Source organism: Dasypus novemcinctus, chromosome 4 (genome assembly GCF_030445035.2).
Source record: "Dasypus novemcinctus isolate mDasNov1 chromosome 4, mDasNov1.1.hap2, whole genome shotgun sequence".
NCBI lineage: Eukaryota > Metazoa > Chordata > Mammalia > Cingulata > Dasypodidae > Dasypus > Dasypus novemcinctus.
In genome coordinates, this window is record NC_080676.1 from 30930401 (window position 1) to 30947902 (window position 17502).

At 41.6% G+C, this 17502-nt stretch overlaps 1 pseudogene; it reads right to left on the reverse strand.

Moving 5' to 3' along the window:
• Positions 1-1151: 1151 nt before the first annotated feature.
• On the reverse strand, positions 1152-16763 carry LOC101443518 (eukaryotic initiation factor 4A-II pseudogene; annotated as a pseudogene).
• Between the last annotated feature and the right edge of the window lie 739 nt (positions 16764-17502).

The window sequence follows — 17502 nt, forward strand, 5'->3', positions numbered from 1 at the left end:
ATGATACCAGTAGTGTGTTTCTCTATAACATTGTCACCTTAAAAATGTTTATTAAGGTGAAACTTACAATGAAATATACAAATCTTCAAACTAAAGTTTAAGTTCTACATATTGATTTTTTTTTCATTGTTAGAGAAGTTGTGGGTTTATAGAACATCCAGGCATAAATACAGAATTCCCATATACCACGTTATTATTTACACCTGCTTTGGTGTGGAGCATTTGTTATAATAGATGATAGCACATTTTTATAATTGTATTATTAATTAAAGCCCATGGATCAATTTTGGTTCACTGTTTGTACAGTGTAGTTCATAGATTTTTAAAAAGCAAGAATATAATTTATTTAACATTCAAACTTCATTAAGGCATGTGCAATATGGCAATTTTACTAGGTTTGATATTATCGCTTGCTGGGGCTTAGTAATAGGGTCCAGTTCACAATTATTTAAATACTTTATTAAATAAATACAATACCAAATAAAATGCATTCAAATGTTTTCTTTTTTTAAAAAAATTAATTTTAATTTACTTATTTATCCCCTCCCCCTTGTTTTTCACTTGCTGTGTCTGTTTGTCTTCCTTATTTCTTTAGGAGGCACTGGGAGCCAAACCCAGGACCTCTGATGTGGGAGGGAGGTGCCTAATTGCTTGAGCCACCTCCACTCCCTCAAATGTTGTCTTAAAAAAATCAATTTTAAAGGCCTTTCCAAATTCAGGCTAAATAATAATAATAAAAAAATTAAAAACCTATAAGTAAAAGTAAAATAAATTCAGGCTAATGACAAACACCATAAAGGCAGATATGCTAGTTTACCATAATTAGCTGATTTTATACAGCACTTTTAGTCCACAGGTATACTTTTAAATGATAGAGAACATCAAATACAACCATTGCTACCAAACTAGGAAATGCATTTCTAAGAAAGAAAGACTTTACAGACCCTATCTTTTACATCCAACCAAAACAGTCTAATTCTAAAGATACAGCCAATGACTTTCCTCACAGGAGCTCATGACTAAAGTCGCTTTGCTGTCAAAATCTGTATTTCTGATCCATAATGAGCATTGAGACAAGATTTAAAAATGCACGTTGTGGTTGCCGGTTCAGTACCAGGGATCACTGCATTCAAAACTATCTCCTCCAGGAATTAAATAAGGTCAGCCACATTCATTGGCACTTCCTCCACTGTAGAATTGAAGAAAGTCTCAAGGTCCTGAAGAATCCTCTTGTCTTCTTCAGTAACTTATAGCCACACCTTTCCTCCCACATCGACCTCCTCTGCTAAATTTGCTCTTTATTCAGTGTGCTGTCTTAAATTACATCATCGCGGTGTCTGAATGCCATCTTGTCATCAACTGTGGCTCTCAACTCCTGTAACTATAGTTTTCACGACTGGTAGGTAGGTCATAGTTTATAACCAAAGACACTTGTACTTCAGTACCGCGAGTCAACAAATCAGTAGTGATCAGAACCCTGCTTGACCCTGATCGGAACTCCCTCATGCAATGCAGAAACTGTGAAGTCCCTAGCATGCATTTTCTCAGTAAGCCAGTCCACCTTGCAGCTTGAATTGAGAACGCTGCCAGTAATGGTCAGCATCTTGTATGAGTCATAAAGGGTATCCAATGTCTATTCCTTTCTTTCAACATTAATATAAAACTATTTGATTCCTTCAAGGGTCAATTCTTCATTCTTCACCAGAATTCACATTGGGTCTTTCATGAACTTTTGGTCACTTCCAACACATCTGTTGGCACTGTGGCAGAAAGCAACACAACCTGAATACTTGTATTTAATTTTTTGAAAAGTTCATAGATTTGATCCTAAAACCTTCAGCTCAACATTTCATCAGTTTCCTTCAAAACAGATATTTTGATCCATTTTGGAGAAAGATATCTTCTGTTTAACATATTGAACACTCGCCCTGGAGTACCCACCACAATATGTGATGCTTCAGCCTACAGTTTTTAAACTTCATTGGTTCTACCAATGCAGACATTACAAGTTGCTCCCATATAGTCTCCAAGAGCCAGAATCACCTTTTGTATCTGTTGAACCAGTTCTCTGGTGGGGGCCAATGCTAGTGCTTGGATCTCCTTGAATTCAACCTCCAACTGTTGCAGGATGGAAATAGCTGTGCCATTTTATATTGCCACCAGCAATGAATGAGGTTTCTATTTCTCTGTATTCTTTCCAACACTTGTTATTTTCTGTTTTTTTTTAAATAGCAGCCATTCTCATGGGTGTGAAATGGTATCTCATTGTGGTTTTTATTTGGATTTTCCCAATTCCTAATGATGTTGAGCATCTCTTCATGTGCTTTCAGGCCATTTTATGTCTTCTTTGGAGAGATGCCTGTTCAAATTTTTTGCCCATTTTTAAATTGGTTTGTCTTTTTGTTGTTAAGTTGAAGTATTCTTTATATATCAGATATGTGGTATCCAAATATTTTTTCCCATTGCGTAGGTTGCCATTTGACTTTCATGATAAAGTCCCTTAAGGAAAAGTTTTAAATTTTAATTTTTAACTTTTAATTTTTAAATTTTCATGAGGATCCATTTATCTATTTTTTCTTTTGCTGCTTTGGGTGTAAAGTCTAAGAAAGCATTGCCTAACACAAGGTCTTGAAGATGTTTCCCTCTGTTTTCTTCTGGGAGTTTATTGTCCCTGCTCTCATAATAAGGTCTTTGATCCATTTTGCGTTGATTTTCTATATGGGGTGAGATAGGGTTCCTCCTTCTTTATTTTTTTTTGTAAATGGAGATACAGTTTTCCCAGCACGATGTGTTGAAGACACTGTTCTTTCTCAGTTGAGTTGTCTTTCCCCCTTGTCAAAATCAGTTGGCCACATGGGTTTATAAATGTGATTGTGACTGAAAGCATAGTCTAGGATGTAAATACCAATCGATGAGGACAGATTACCCTTCCATTTATTTAGTTTGTCTTTAATTTCTTTTAGAAATGCTTTGTAGTTTTCTGTGTATAGATTCTGCCGATCTCTCCCTTCTCTTTCAGGTTTCATTTCTTCCAGCTTCTTGCTTCTGTGGCTTTTTCTCTGTCTGTCTCTGTGTATTTATAAAGGACTCCAGCAAGAGGATTAAGACCCACCCTGGGCCATGCCTTAATTGAAGCAACCCAATCAAAAGGTTCTACTTACAGGGAAGTGAATGTGGCTCAACTGATAGAGTGCCTGGCTACCATATGGAGGGTCCAGGGCTTGATACCCAGGGCCTCCTGACCCATGTGGTAAGTTGGCATACATGCAGTGCTACCACACACAAGGAGTGCCGTGCCACACAGGGGCGCCCCCATTTAGGGGTGTGCCATGCACAGGGAGTGTGCCCCTCTGGGAGAGCCACCCTGTGTGAAAAAAAGCACAGCCCACCAGGAGTGGTGCCACACACATGGAGAGCTGAAACAGCAAGATGACACAACAAAAAAGTTTCCCAGTGCCACCTAACAATGCAAGGAGATGCAGAAGAACACACAGCGAATGGACACAGAAAGCAGACAATGGGCGGGGGGGAAGGGGAGAGAAATAAATACAATAAATCTTTTTTAAAAAAAGTCCTACTTACAATGGGTGTATACCCACAGGAATGGATTAGCTTTAAGAAGATGATTTTCTGGGTTCCATACAGCTTCAATCCATCACAACTACTATAAGGCGTGTATTGGTGCATTTGATGGTATTCTGAAGCCGTCTTGGACTATTATCATTTTTAATATTATGTCTTGTACTCAAGTTCACTGATTCTTTCTTCTGCCAAATAAAATCTACTCTTGAGATCCTTCTGGGCATTTTTCATTTCAGTTATTGTGGTCTTCAACTCCACTAGTTCTGTTTGATTCTTTTTTAAAAATTTCTATCTCTTTACTTAGACTCTCATATTGTTCATTCATTGTTTTCTTGATATCCTATAGTTCTTTCTCTGTACTTTCCTTCATCTCCTTAAGCATTTTTAAGATCATTTTTTAAAGTCAATTTTTTTAAAGAGTTTGTTTGTATAGCCATATTCTCATCTTCATTGGTATTTTCTGCAATTTTATCCTCTTCTTTTGGATGAGTCATGATTGCCTGTTTGTTTTTCACTCTTTTGTTGCGTACTGTACATTTTAATATTTTAATTTTAATCCTGAAATTTACTTCCTGGGATGTCTGTTTCTTGGTTTCGTGTAAGTTTGGTGATAAGACAGAGATTTTCTTGGGCTGCAGCCTTCATATCAAGAAGGTCTGTCCAAAGTGAATTCAGTGTGCAGGGTTTTCCCTGTCTTCTGGACCTCTGTTTTGTACTGGGATTTTGCTTGCTAGTTGTTTTGGAGTCCTGCTGTTTACAGGAGTTTTGTTGTCCCCTCTTTTCTAGGAGACAGGCTTCTTCTCTCATGTATTCGAAGTCAGCAGGCCTTTGTCCCAAACTGTTTGCCTCTACAGATTTTTTTTTAAACACTTCTTTCATTGTCTCACAGTTGCTTTTGCCTGGAGGCAAATTCTGGGAGGAAAAATCACCCCAGAGAGGATTTACCCAGATCAGTTTGCCAGTTAAAACAGGACCAGGGATCCACAAATGGGGTACAGATCAGTTTCCATGTGCCCTGGGGAGGGGATCAGGAAGGGCACCCAAACTTCTTCAATGGCTCCCCAAAGTTGAGGTTTCCTGGCCTGCCCAGCAAATGCAGCCCTTCAGCTAACTGTCACCCTAAGGAAGCACTGCATCTTTACATCTCCACTATCTCCATTCCTGTCTCTAGAGGGTTGAAACAATGACTGCCCTCAAGGCAAGGACCCAGGGATCCAATTTCCTAATCAAAAGCTGTAATCAGTGGACACAGAGTAGCTCAGTGGTTAAGCATGCACTGTACATGTACAAGGTCTGGGGTTCAATCCCTGCTACCTCCTAAAAAAAAAAAAAAGCTGTGATCAGCTCTAAGCCCTATACACCCCTCTTCTTGGGGAAGAGGTTTTTTTTATGTTCTTCTCTGTTACTAGCAGCTAATCAGGGGCTGGACCCTGAAGTGACCTGCCATGACAGTGGGGGTAATTTATATTTCTTTATATTAGTTTATCAGCCTCTTTCTCCTGTTCTTCCCCGGATGCTCTACACTATTCTTCTGGGTTCTGGAGTTTTAAAAATAATTGTTTGAGACAGTTCTTGCATGTTTATTGGTTGTTTTGGTGGAAGGACTGAGTCCTGTAGCTCCTTACCCTGCCATCTTCACTGGAAGTTCTCTGCATATTGATTTTTACACCTGTCTGACCACTATTCTGATCAATATGTGGAACTTTTCCAGCATCCCAGCAAGTTCTCCCACCGCTTCCTCCAGTCATTATCCTCTCAAAGGTAATCACTACTCTGACCTCTATTAATTTTGAATGCCATATAATGGAATCATAAAGTATGCATTTTAAAAAATGCTTGGCTTCTTTTGCTCAACTTTACATTGGTAATATTTGTTCTTTTTCATTGCTATATTAATTCCATTTATGAATAAAACACACTTTATCCATTCTACTGTTAGAGGACATTGGGGTTGCTTCACATTTGAGCTATTATGAATAAAGAAATTATGAATATTCTTATACATGTCTTTTTTTTTAATTATTAGTCCTGTGTGTTCTTTTTTTTTTTTTAAGATTTATTTATTTATTTAATTCCCCCCTCCCCCAGTTGTCTGTTCTCTGTGTCTATTTGCTGCGTCTTGTTTCTTTGTCCGCTTCTGTTGTCGTCGGTGGCATGGGAAGTGTGGGCAGTGCCATTCCTGGGCAGGCTGCACTTTTCTTTCGCGCTGGGCGGCTCTCCTTACGGGTGCACTCCTTGCGCGTGGGGCTCCCCTACGTGGGGGACACCCCTGCGTGGCACGGCACTCCTTGCACGCATCAGCACTGCGCATGGGCCAGCTCCACACGGGTCAAGGAGGCCCGGGGTTTGAACCGCGGACCTCCCATGTGGTAGACGGATGCCCTAACCACTGGGCCAAGTCCGTTTCCCTATACATGTCTTTTGGTAAACATGAGCACTAATTTTTGTTGGGTTTATAACCAGGAGAGGATTTGCTGCATCAGAGGATGTACATATGTTTAGATTAAGTATATAAATTTCCAAATAATTTACCAAAGTAATTTTATCAATTTATACTTCCATTAATAATACATAGAGCTTCATTTTTCCATCATCTCAATATCATTTCATATTGTCTCTTACCAGTTTATAAAAATGTATACTGGGAAGTGGATATAGCGCAAGTGATTGAGCACATGCTTCCCATGTATGAGGTCCCAGGTTTGTTCCCTGGTACCTCCTGAAAACAAAACAAGCAAACAAATGAAAAAAAAAAACAAACCCAAATCTCATTGCAGAATGGATATAGCTCAGTGGTTGAGTGCCTGTTTCCCATGTATGAGGTCTTGGGTTCAATCCCTGGTATCTCCTAAAAAATATATATATAATATCATCTGAGATGAAAATTGAAATGACAAATTACTGTGCTACTATAATAGCATCCAAAATAGGTTTCCTGATGATGGTCAGTTTTCACGGATAAAATAATAAGAATGGCTAACATTTATGAGCATGCTCTGTTTGTCAAGCATTTTATGTAGGCTACTTGTTTCATCATCTTTACAACTCTAGGAAGTAGGTACTGCGAACCCACTTTATGGATAAGGAACCTGAGGCAAAGAGAGACATATCACTAAATCATGGACTTTATTTTATTTTTTTTTAAGAGAGGAAGAAATTTGTTCTTTAATAATCATAACAATAATAGCAAAGTCAAACCAAAACAAAACATAAAAAGCAAAACAATAAGACAACTACAGTGAGGGGCAGCATAGTGTGGCAGTGGAGAGCTCAACACAAGAGTGATATTGAAGACAATTCCAAGTCCCAAAAATGCCCTAAATCACACCTCTTTTTCCTATCTGCAGGGATAGATGCAGGACACCATCTATCCTGCCATAACCCACTGAATGGACCGGGAGAGAGTGTAAATCACAACATAAGCCACAATCCATGCTGTGTAGCAATGCTCCAAAATGTACCCATCAAATGCAATGACTGTACCACACTAATGAAAGAAGTTGTCAGTGGGGGAGGAGTGGGGGTGTGTGCAGGGAGTGGGTTATATGGGAACCTCTTATATATATATATATATACATTTTATTAACACATTTTTTTAAAAAATCACACACTTTAAAAGTTGGCTGAGGGAAGCGGATGTGGCTCAAGTGATAGAGCTTCCACCTACCATATGGGAGGACCTGGGTTTGATCCCTGGGTCCTCCTGGTGAAAAAGAAGAAGAGAAAGCAAGCCTGTACAGCAAGCCAGTGCCCACGTGGTGAGCCTAGTGTCCGCATGGTGAGCCAGTGCCTGCACAAGTGAGTCACGCGGCAAGATGATGACGCAACAAAAGAGAGAGGAAGGAGAGTCAAGGTGAAATGCAGCAGAGGCCAGGAACTGAGGTCTTGCAGTTGACAGGGAACTTCTCTCCACATTAGAGTTCCCCAGGACTGAATCCCGGTGAATCCTAGAGGAGAAAGATGAGAAGAGAAGACAAAAAGAGAAATACAGAGGATAACACAGCAAATGAACACAGACAGCAAAAACAGCAGGGAGGAGGAAGGAGAGAGGAGGGAGGAATCAATCAATCAATCAATCTTTTTTTTTTTTAAAGAGTTGGCTGAAAGTGCCCTAATAGGTCAGTTAATAGAACTCCTCACTGTATTGATATGAAAAGCCAGCTCAGAAAAGAGCCTCCGTTTTATGAAAAGAAGGTTGCCCATTTTTCTAAGTAGAATCTGGATTAGAATCCAGATCTAAATTTTTGTCCAGCATTGATAATAAATCAGTAGTGTACAAACTAGATAATATTAACAGTAATCAAAACAAGCACATCTAAAAGAGTGCTTCCCTTCTGTCAGAATTTAGTTACAATGACTTTAGTTGGTAGAATAGTTTCACAAAGTCCTAAAGTCATTTTAAAAGTGCCAAGCAAGGTCATCTAAGAAAAGGATTTATGTTTTGTGAGACCAAAAGCTTATATAATTGCAGGGAAGGGGCACTTATTAAGAGAAAAAATATAAAAATAGCTTTCTTTTGCAAATTTTACAAATCACATGACCACGTGAATACATTGCTAGGGCCTGGTGGGTAGCTGCAAGATGGCCTCCAATTATCCCTATCTTCTAGTGTTCATGTCTTTGTGTAGTTCCTTCTTCTGTATCGCTTTGGGGTTGGTTTGTGAGACCAACAGAATGTAGTAGGAGTGATGGTATGTCACGTCTGAGGCTAAATTATAAAAACCTTTGCTTTGGTGATCTCACTCTTGGATCACCAACTCTGGGGGAACCCAGCTACCATGTTGTGAGGAACCTCAGACAGCCTTGAGGTGAGGCCCATGTGGCGAGCACCCGAGGCCTCCAGCCTCCAGTCAGATGAGTGAGCCATCTTGGAAGGGAGTCTTCCAGGACCAGTCAAGCCTTCAGATAACTGCAGCTTGGCCAACAGCTGACTACAACCTCCTGAGATATCCTGAGCCAGAACCACCCAACTCAGTCACTCCCAGATTCCTCAATCTTAGAACTACATTAATAATAAATTTGTTTCTTTAAGCTGGCAGGTTTTGTAATAATTTGTTATACAGCAATAGGTAACTAACCCAGACCTCTTGCAAGGCTGTGGAAGAGGCCCAAATGTGGAAGAGGTCATGAAGCTTAGGTTTCATAAGCTTTATGATAAACTAGCCTCAGCCTATGTGAATGGCCAAGTCTGCTGGATTGCTGTGGCAGAGGCACCTAGTTTCTTACCAAAAGCTATTCTCTCTTTCTTCCACTGCCACTCTAGCCAGGTGATGACTGTCCAATCAGAAACCACATTTCCCAGCTTTCCTTGTGGTGAGGTTCTTCATCTGACTAAGTTCTTGCCAATGAAATGTGAGCAGAAGTAATGTGTGCCACTTCTGGACTGCACTTTCAAGAGATTGTTGCACTGTGTGCTTTTCTTCCTTCCCATGGGCTGGAGTGGTGACAAGCAGAGTGACCTTGCAAGCCACATGTTGAAGATGGTAGAACCTTCATCAGGCTGAGTGAATGAATTCATGGAGCAGAATCTCCATCCCTCCAGGCTGGAAAACTCACCCTGAAATATTTTATTAGAGAGAAATAAGCTCCTATTTGTGATTGAATGATTCTCTTTCAAGGTCTATCTGTTAAAACAGTTCAGCCTACCCTAACCAAAACAGTTTTGCTCTTCAAATTTTAGATAACTTTTGTTCGCCCAGGGAGGCTTGATGTTATTTCTTTCAAGATTTGTTTGTTAATTTATTAACTTTTAATATGTAAATTTTCAAACATATACATAAATGGAGGAAATCATATAATGAAGTCTCATATATCTATCACTTAGCTTCAACTTTTATTTATTATATATACGGCCATTTTTATTTCATCAGTCTTCTCTTTCCCTTCTGTCTCCTGCTGAAATGTTTTAAAGCAAATCTCAGAATCTCAGAGATCATATCATTTCATTGGAGATGTTTTAAAGTCATGTAACAAAGCTCCTCCATTTTACCTAGAACTCAGTTTTTGTTTTTGTTTTTTTTGAGACAGTGACAGTGAAAAATGCCAATTCTCATTGCTTGTTAACATAAGAGAACAGTGAGAAGTGCAGGGTTAATAAGCTCTCCTGCCAGTGTGAGAGGCACAGCCTATCTCCAGAATGTACCAGAACCTACCTTACTCTAATCCAAGCTGGAAGTTTTGTTCTTATGGAAGGACTTGGCAATGCCAGGCAGGCTGAGAATAAAGAGTGACGAGCAGGGAGAGTTATGTGGAATGGTAGATAGCGTCAAGAACTGAAGCCAGATGACCTGGGCTCTAAATTTCTAAACCTTGTTCACCAACTTGCTACTTGAATTAACCATTTACTTGATTACTCAAATGCTCACATTTTCTCATCTGTAAAATGGAAATAACATCTGTTGTATCTGCTTACTGAAGTGATAAGAGAATAAAACCATTCAAGATTTTTAAACGACCAGTTTTATTATTGTCTGTTTCTAATGTGGAATAATAAGGTTTTTTTTAAGATTTGTTTATTTATTTATTTTATTTATTTCCCTCCCCTTCCCCCCCCCAAATTGTCTGCTCTTTGTGTCCATTCGCTATGTGTTCTTCTGTGACTACTTCTATCCTTATCAGCAGCACCAGGAATCTGTGTTTCTTTTTGTTTTTTGTTTTTTTGTTTTTTTTTTGTTTTGTTTTTTTTTAAGATTTATTTTTATTTATTTAATTCCCTTCCCCTCCCCCGGTTGTCTGTTTTCTGTGTCTTTTTGCTGCGTCTTGTTTCTTTGTCCGCTTCTGTTGTCGTCAGCGGCACGGGAAGTGTGGGCCGCGCCATTCCTCGGCAGGCTGCTCCCTCCTTCGCGCTGGGCGGTTCTCCTTATGGGTGCACTCCTTGCGCGTGGGGCTCCCCTACGCGGGGGACACCCCTGCGTGGCAGGGCACCCCTTGCGCGCATCAGCACTGCACATGGGCCAGCTCCACATGGGTCAAGGAGGCCCGGGGCTTGAACCGTGGGCCTCCCATGTGGTAGACGGACGCCCTAACCACTGGGCCAAAGTCCGTTTCCCTGTTTCTTTTTGTTATGTCATCTTCTCCGTGGGTGCAACACCATTCTTGGGCAGGCTGCACTTTCTTTCGTGCTGGGGGCTCTCCTTACAGGGTGCACTCCTTGCGTGTGCGGCTCCCCTACGCGGGGGACACTCCTGCATGGCACGGCATTCCTTGCGCGCATCAGCACTGCGCATGGGCCAGCTCCACATGGGTCAAGAGGCCCCGGGTTTGAATCACGGACCTCCCATATGATAGGTGGACGTCCTATCCATTGGGCCAAGTCCGCTTCCCATGGAAGTAAACTAGGTTTTATTTAAACCTTTTCATCTAAAGTAGCATTTATGGTGAAGTAAGCCACAGGGATCTATTAAAATCAGTGTTAATGGGGTAAGGAATCTTTCAGGTAGTTTTTATATATGAAATGGCACCACCGTCTATGAGAGGGAGAATGATTCTGCAGTTTGTTTATTTCTAGACCTCTTTCATTTGAGAAAATTGGCCAGCACCACGGTGAGCTCCTGGAGGGGAAAATGCGCTTAGAATCTGACTTGAAAATGTCCCTGAATAGCTTAGCTTTTCACCCTCACCAATGGCCAGATTTTGACCCAGATAGTTTCGAATAATCTGGGATGTGGAGAGGGACTAGGCACTATATTCTCATACTTCCTTCATTTTTATAACTTCCCTCATGCATCAGAGTGTCCCTTCTTGCATTACTGAGCTCAATGCCAACTGGGTCACAGTGTTGAGCAAGGAAGGAGTTGACAGGGAGTGAGCCTGAGCCTCAGATCTGTTCAGCCTCCCTGTGACCTCTCTGAGCTTGCTGTGCCTGCTCAGCAGCTTCTCTGGCTTCCTTAGACTTCACCCTAATCTCTGACCTCACCTCTTACTCTCTTTTCCTTCTCTGTCATCTCTCATTTACAATGATTACTCAGCATCATCACAGAACTATTTTTATAAATGCAGTATACAACAATTAAAGTGAAAAATAAAAATAAGCAACATTTTTTCCCCTCTTCTACTGAATCTGTGTGGAATGTTTCTCCTCTCTGGTTTCTGTTTTATAATTATACTATAAGCACATGGTCAGTTAGAATCTTAAAAATATATATTTTAGCATAATTTTAGATTTACAAGAAGTAGCAAAGAGTACAGAGAGCTCTTGTATATCCTTCACTCGATTTCCCCTTTTGTTAACATCTTTCATTTCTGTATTTCTCTGTCTATAATTTTTTCATATCAAGAATATTACATGACAGTCTAGAGATTCAAGTCGCCTGAGCATACACTAACCCCAGCACCAACCAAAGGTTCAGTAAAAGTGACAGAAGAGACATGTGTAGAGAGGTCACATCTGAGTCCAACTCCATCACACTCAGGAGCACAAATTCCAAAGTAGGGGCCACTGGCAAGGGACTGCACTCCAGAGCCATCTGCCATGACCATAGGGCTTGGGTGTCTCCTTGAATCTCTGGACTGTCCATGTGCCAGCTGGGCCCTGAGCCTCAGCAGAGTTGCAACACCTACTCTCTGGTTCAATGGATGTACCCAGGTCAGCTAACAGGGAGGTGACAATGGTCAACAGCTGCAAGCAGGAAAATTCCATCCATCAGCTATGTGGGATCTAAACTCTCTCTCGATTTATTTATTTATTTTTAAAATGATTAATGGTATAACTTTAATAATATAGTTTCATCAATTATATGAAAGGTACAACACTAATGCATAATGTCAATAAAAAGGAAAATAGTGTGCATGAAGATGGTAAGGGGAACTCTGTGTTTTCTGCAGTATTTTTCTGTATATATTAAAGTTCTTTAAAAAAAGACTTAACGGGCAAGTGATGTCACCATGATGTACTGTAAGGTATACTATTGAACATCTCACCTTAGAAATAGGGAAAAAAAGGAAGACTAATTTTTTGCAGAACGGTTGAATATGACCTAGAGAACAACCCAACAAGTTCTGATGTAGGAAAAAAAATGCACAATTGGTTAGAGAATCCCAAGAAGAATCCTTCCTTCTGTGACCCTCTACCAACCTCAAAACTGCATGGCAGTTTGTGTGATCCAAGACAGTGGTTGGTGGCACAGGTGCATTCAAATTCAGTTCTCTGAGACTTGATTGAACCATGATATCTTTTTGGGGACCTGCACATCCTATAATGGTTCCTGTAGCCAAATTGACTCATTTGGGTGCCTGTGTTTTCTGCACACATACCAGTTAGGATTTCTCAGGCCTGAATAGTGGTTCACCCACATGAAATATTGGGTGACTTTGTTAACCAACTTCAACTGCTCCCATGGAAGAGTGACTCAGGGTGTATGTCTGTGTTCCTGTTCTTAAAGTTTACAAGGGGCCGAAAAGCAATGAATTAACGGTGTCTGAGCCAGTGAATATACACAGAGTTGAAAACTGGAGTGAAAATACAATCCAGAGTGCACTGAGTGTATCTGATCTGATTGTAGCACCCCAAAAGAAAAAATGAACTGTAATTAAAACAAAACACAAAAAAAGGCAGCTCATAGACCCCAGAAGAGAAGCTGGTGAAATGAAATTCTTTCCTGGATAGGAAATGGTCACACTTACTGGGGAATTATTGAAGGCTACTATGCATGCCTAGGAAAGCAGTACAAACTGGGTTACTTTTTGGATAAGAACCTCAACCCAGAATCAAACTACAATAAAACCTTAGGTAAGAGTGAATATCCGCAATTGTAACAAATGTACCACACTAATGAAAGATGTTGTTAACGTGGGAAACTGTGGGAGGAGAATGGGGTAGGGCATATGGGAATCCCCTATACTCTTGTAACATTTATATAATCTAAATTTCTTTTTTTTTTTTTAGCATTTATTTATTTTTTATTGTATTTTTTCAAGATACATAGATCACAAAAAATGTTACATGAAAAAATATAAGAGGTTCCCACATACCCCAGCCCCCCACACTCCTCCCATATCAACAACCACCCTCATCATTGTGGCACATTCATTGCATTTGGTGAATATATTTTGGAGCACTGCTGCACTGCATGGGTTATAGTTTACATTGTAGTTTACACTTTCCCCCAGTATATTCAGTGCGCTGAGTACCTAGACAGGGGAGCTCTGTTACATTCCCCAGTGGAACAGTAATAATCCCCAAATGCAAGGGCAAGGACCAGTGAAGAAGTATGGTCCAATGATGAGCCCTTAATACTGATGGCTATGCTTATGAGCCTGTGTGCCTGAAATTTCAACTAGACCTAGAGCTGCAGGGTGCCTACGAGTTACCACCTGAGGGCCTCCATGTTGCTCAAATGTGGCCACTCTCTAAACCAAACTCAATATGTAAATGCATTACCTTCCCCCCAGTGTGGGACATGACTCCCAGGGATGAGCCTCCCTGGCGCCAAGGGATTACTACCAATTATTAACTGGTGATACAACTAGAAAAAGACCTTGAATAAAAGGGGAAATGGTAAAGACAAATGAGTTTATATGGCTAAGAATCTTCAAAAAAGGGTTGAAAGGTCATCAGAGGGGTCATGCTTACACAATGTCAGCAGGATCCCAGAGACAGCCAAAGTAGATACAACTCCAGGTACTGGGGCCCCCGAGGCTTCAGAGGCACACAGGTTCTATGGTCATGGCAGTTGGCTCTGGAGTTCAGTGCCTTGTCAGTGGGCCCTACTTTGGAATTCATGTTCCTGAGTGTGATGGAGTTGGACTCGGATATGACCTTTCTACACGTGCCTCTTCTGTCACTTTTACTGAACCTGTGGTTGGTGCTGGGGATGGAGTATACCCAGAAGACTTGAATCTCTGGACTGTCCATGTGCCAGCTGGGCCCTGAGCCTCAGCAGAGTTGCAACTCGTACTCTCTGGTTCATTGGACTTACCCAGGTCAGCTAATAGGTAGGTGAAGATGGTCAACCACCAATAGTAGGGAACTGAAAGTACCTACAACCCAAGCAGGAGAATTGCATCCATCAACCATGTGGAATCTAAGCCCCTTCTCGATATAGAGATGGAGTGGACATCACATCCCAGGGTCCACAGGATGGAGGAATAAGATATGGATTAGAGTGGATTGACTGGTATTCTACGATAGAACTATTTTGACTAGTAATGGAAGAAACTGTAGTATTGATGTGGCAGAAATGGCCATGGTAGTTGCTGAGAGCAGAGAGAGGGAAGAAGAGATGTGATGTGGGAGCATTTTTGGGACTTGGAGTTGTCCTAAAAGATATTGCAGAGACAGGTGCTGGACATTATATATCCTGTCATAATCCCTCTCAATTTAGAGGTGGAGTGGACATTGCCATCCCAGGGTCCTCAGGATGGAGAAATAAAATATGGATTAGAATGGACTTACTGGTATTCTACTATAGAATTATTGTGACTAGCAATGGAAGAAATTATACCAATGATGTGGAGACAGTGTCAGGGAGTTGCTGAAGGCAGGGAGAATGAAAAAGAGGTGTGATATTGGGGTGTTTTTGGGATTTGGCTTTGTCCTGAATGATATTGCAGGGACAGATGCAGGTCATTATATATCCTGCCATAACCCACAGAATGGACTGGGGGAGAGTGTAAACTACAACACAAACTATAATCCATGTGGTATAGAAGTGCTCCAAAATATACTCATCAAATGCAATGAATATACTACACTAATGAAAGAAGTTGTCAAAGTGGGATGGGGGGGTGGAGTGTGGGGAGTATGGGAACCTCCTATATTTTTTGTTGTAACATTTTGCATTATTTATGTATCTTTTAAGAAAAGATAGGGAAGTGGGCTTGGCCCAATGGTTAGGGCGTCCGTCTACCACATGGGAGGTTGCGGTTCAAACCCCGGGCCTCCTCGACCTGTGTGGAGCTGGCCCATGCGCAGTGCTAATGCGTGCAAGGAGTGCCGTGCCATGCAAGGGTGTCCCCCACGTAGGGGAGCCCCACGCACAAGGAGTGCACCCCGTAAGAAGAGCGGCTCAGCGCAAAAGAAAGTGCAGCCTGCCCAGGAATGGTGCCGCACACACGGAAAGCTGACGCAACAAGATGACACAACAAAAAGAAACAGATTCCTGTGCCACTGACAACAACAGAAATGGACAAAGAAGAACACACAGCAAATAGACATAGAGAACAGACAACTGGAGTGTGGGGGGGAAGGGGAGAGAAATAAATAAAATAAATCTTAAAAAAAACAAACAAACCCTGGGCCTCCTTGACCCATGTGGAGCTGGCCCATGCGCAGTGCTGGTGCATGCAAGGAGTGCCATGCCACGCAGGGGTGTCCCTGTGTAGGGTAGCTCCATGCACAAGGAGTGCACCCCATAAGGAGAGCTGCCCAGTGTGAAAGAAAGTGCAGCCTGCCCAGGAATTGTGCCACCCACATGGAGAGCTGACCCAACAAGATGACGCAACAAAAAGAAACATAGATTCCCAGTGCCGCTGATAAGGATAGAAGCGGTCACAGAAGAGCACTCAGTGAATGGACACAGAGAGCAGACAACTGGGGGGGCGGAGGGGGAGAAAGAAATAAAAATAAATAAATCTTTAAAAAAGAAGAAAAGATAATTTTAAAAAAATTTAAAAAGAATATTATATGAATGGAATCACACAATAAATGACCTTTGAGATTGGTCTTTTTCTCAGATATACTTGGTTTTAAATCTTTTTTTTTTTAAAAGATTTATTTATTTATTTATTTATTTAATCCCCCCCCTCCCCCGATTGTCTGTTTTCTGTGTCTTTCTGCTGCGTTGTTTCTTTGTCCGCTTCTGTTGTCGTCAGCGGCAGGGGAAGTGTGGGCGGCGCCATTCCTGGGCAGGCTGCTCCCTCCTTCGCGCTGGGCGGCTCTCCTTATGGGTGCACTCCTTGCGCGTGGGGCTCCCCTACGCGGGGGACACCCCTGTGTGGCACGGCACTCCTTGCACGCATCAGCACTGCGCATGGGCCAGCTCCACACGGATCAAGAAGGCCCGGGGTTTGAACCGCGGACCTCCCATGTGGTAGACGGATGCCCTAACCACTGGGCCAAAGTCCGTTTCCCCGGTTTTAAATCTTGATTCCACTACTTACTAGTGATGTAATTAGGATAACTGCTTACCTTCTCTGAGCTTCAGTCTGTAAAATGGGGATAATAATACTTTCCTCACAGTCATTGTGAGGATTGGTGAGATATTATTTGTGAAACATTGCCTGGCACACAGGAAGGGCTCAATAAATAGTAGCTATTTTTATTGTAACAATTATTTTTATTAGTAGTGCTACCTATGCCTCTGATGAACCTTGAACAGAGCATAGAGATTTGGAAATATAGAGCCTGCGTTCAAATCCTAACTCTGTTACTTTTGCATGTGACCATGGATAAGTTAGTTTTTCATCTGGGTTTTCTCCATATTGAGAGAATCAAATAAAAAATTGTCCAGCACACCCATGTGTCCTAAATGCCTCCCCCTCCTTCTCCTATCCTGAACCTACCCAGGAAATCTGTAAGACAAATACATAGCGAGCTCAAATGAATGCTTGTTTTCTATTCCTGGGACAGGGATGCTGTGAATTCCCAGGCTGAACATGGCAGCAGAGCCCAGATGAGCTAGAGGGCAGGATGGGGAACATAGGAAATGTTCCCCCTGAGTTTTTGGGTTTTTTTTTTAAACTCATGATCAGCACTGTCCTACATTCAAGTTAATCTGACTTTGATTAGGTGGTGATATGATGCCTAGCACACTTGTGTTTAGCCTATCCCTTCCAGCGGGGGATTCCTATTCCACTCCACAGACCCCAGAGGGGCTGTCGGTTAGAGTGCTCCATTTCACCCCTGCTGGTGGGGAGTCACGCCGCCAGCACGGATGTTGGTTTCGCTTTCTCAGCTGCCCCGGTGGCTGCTGGAAGCCTTCC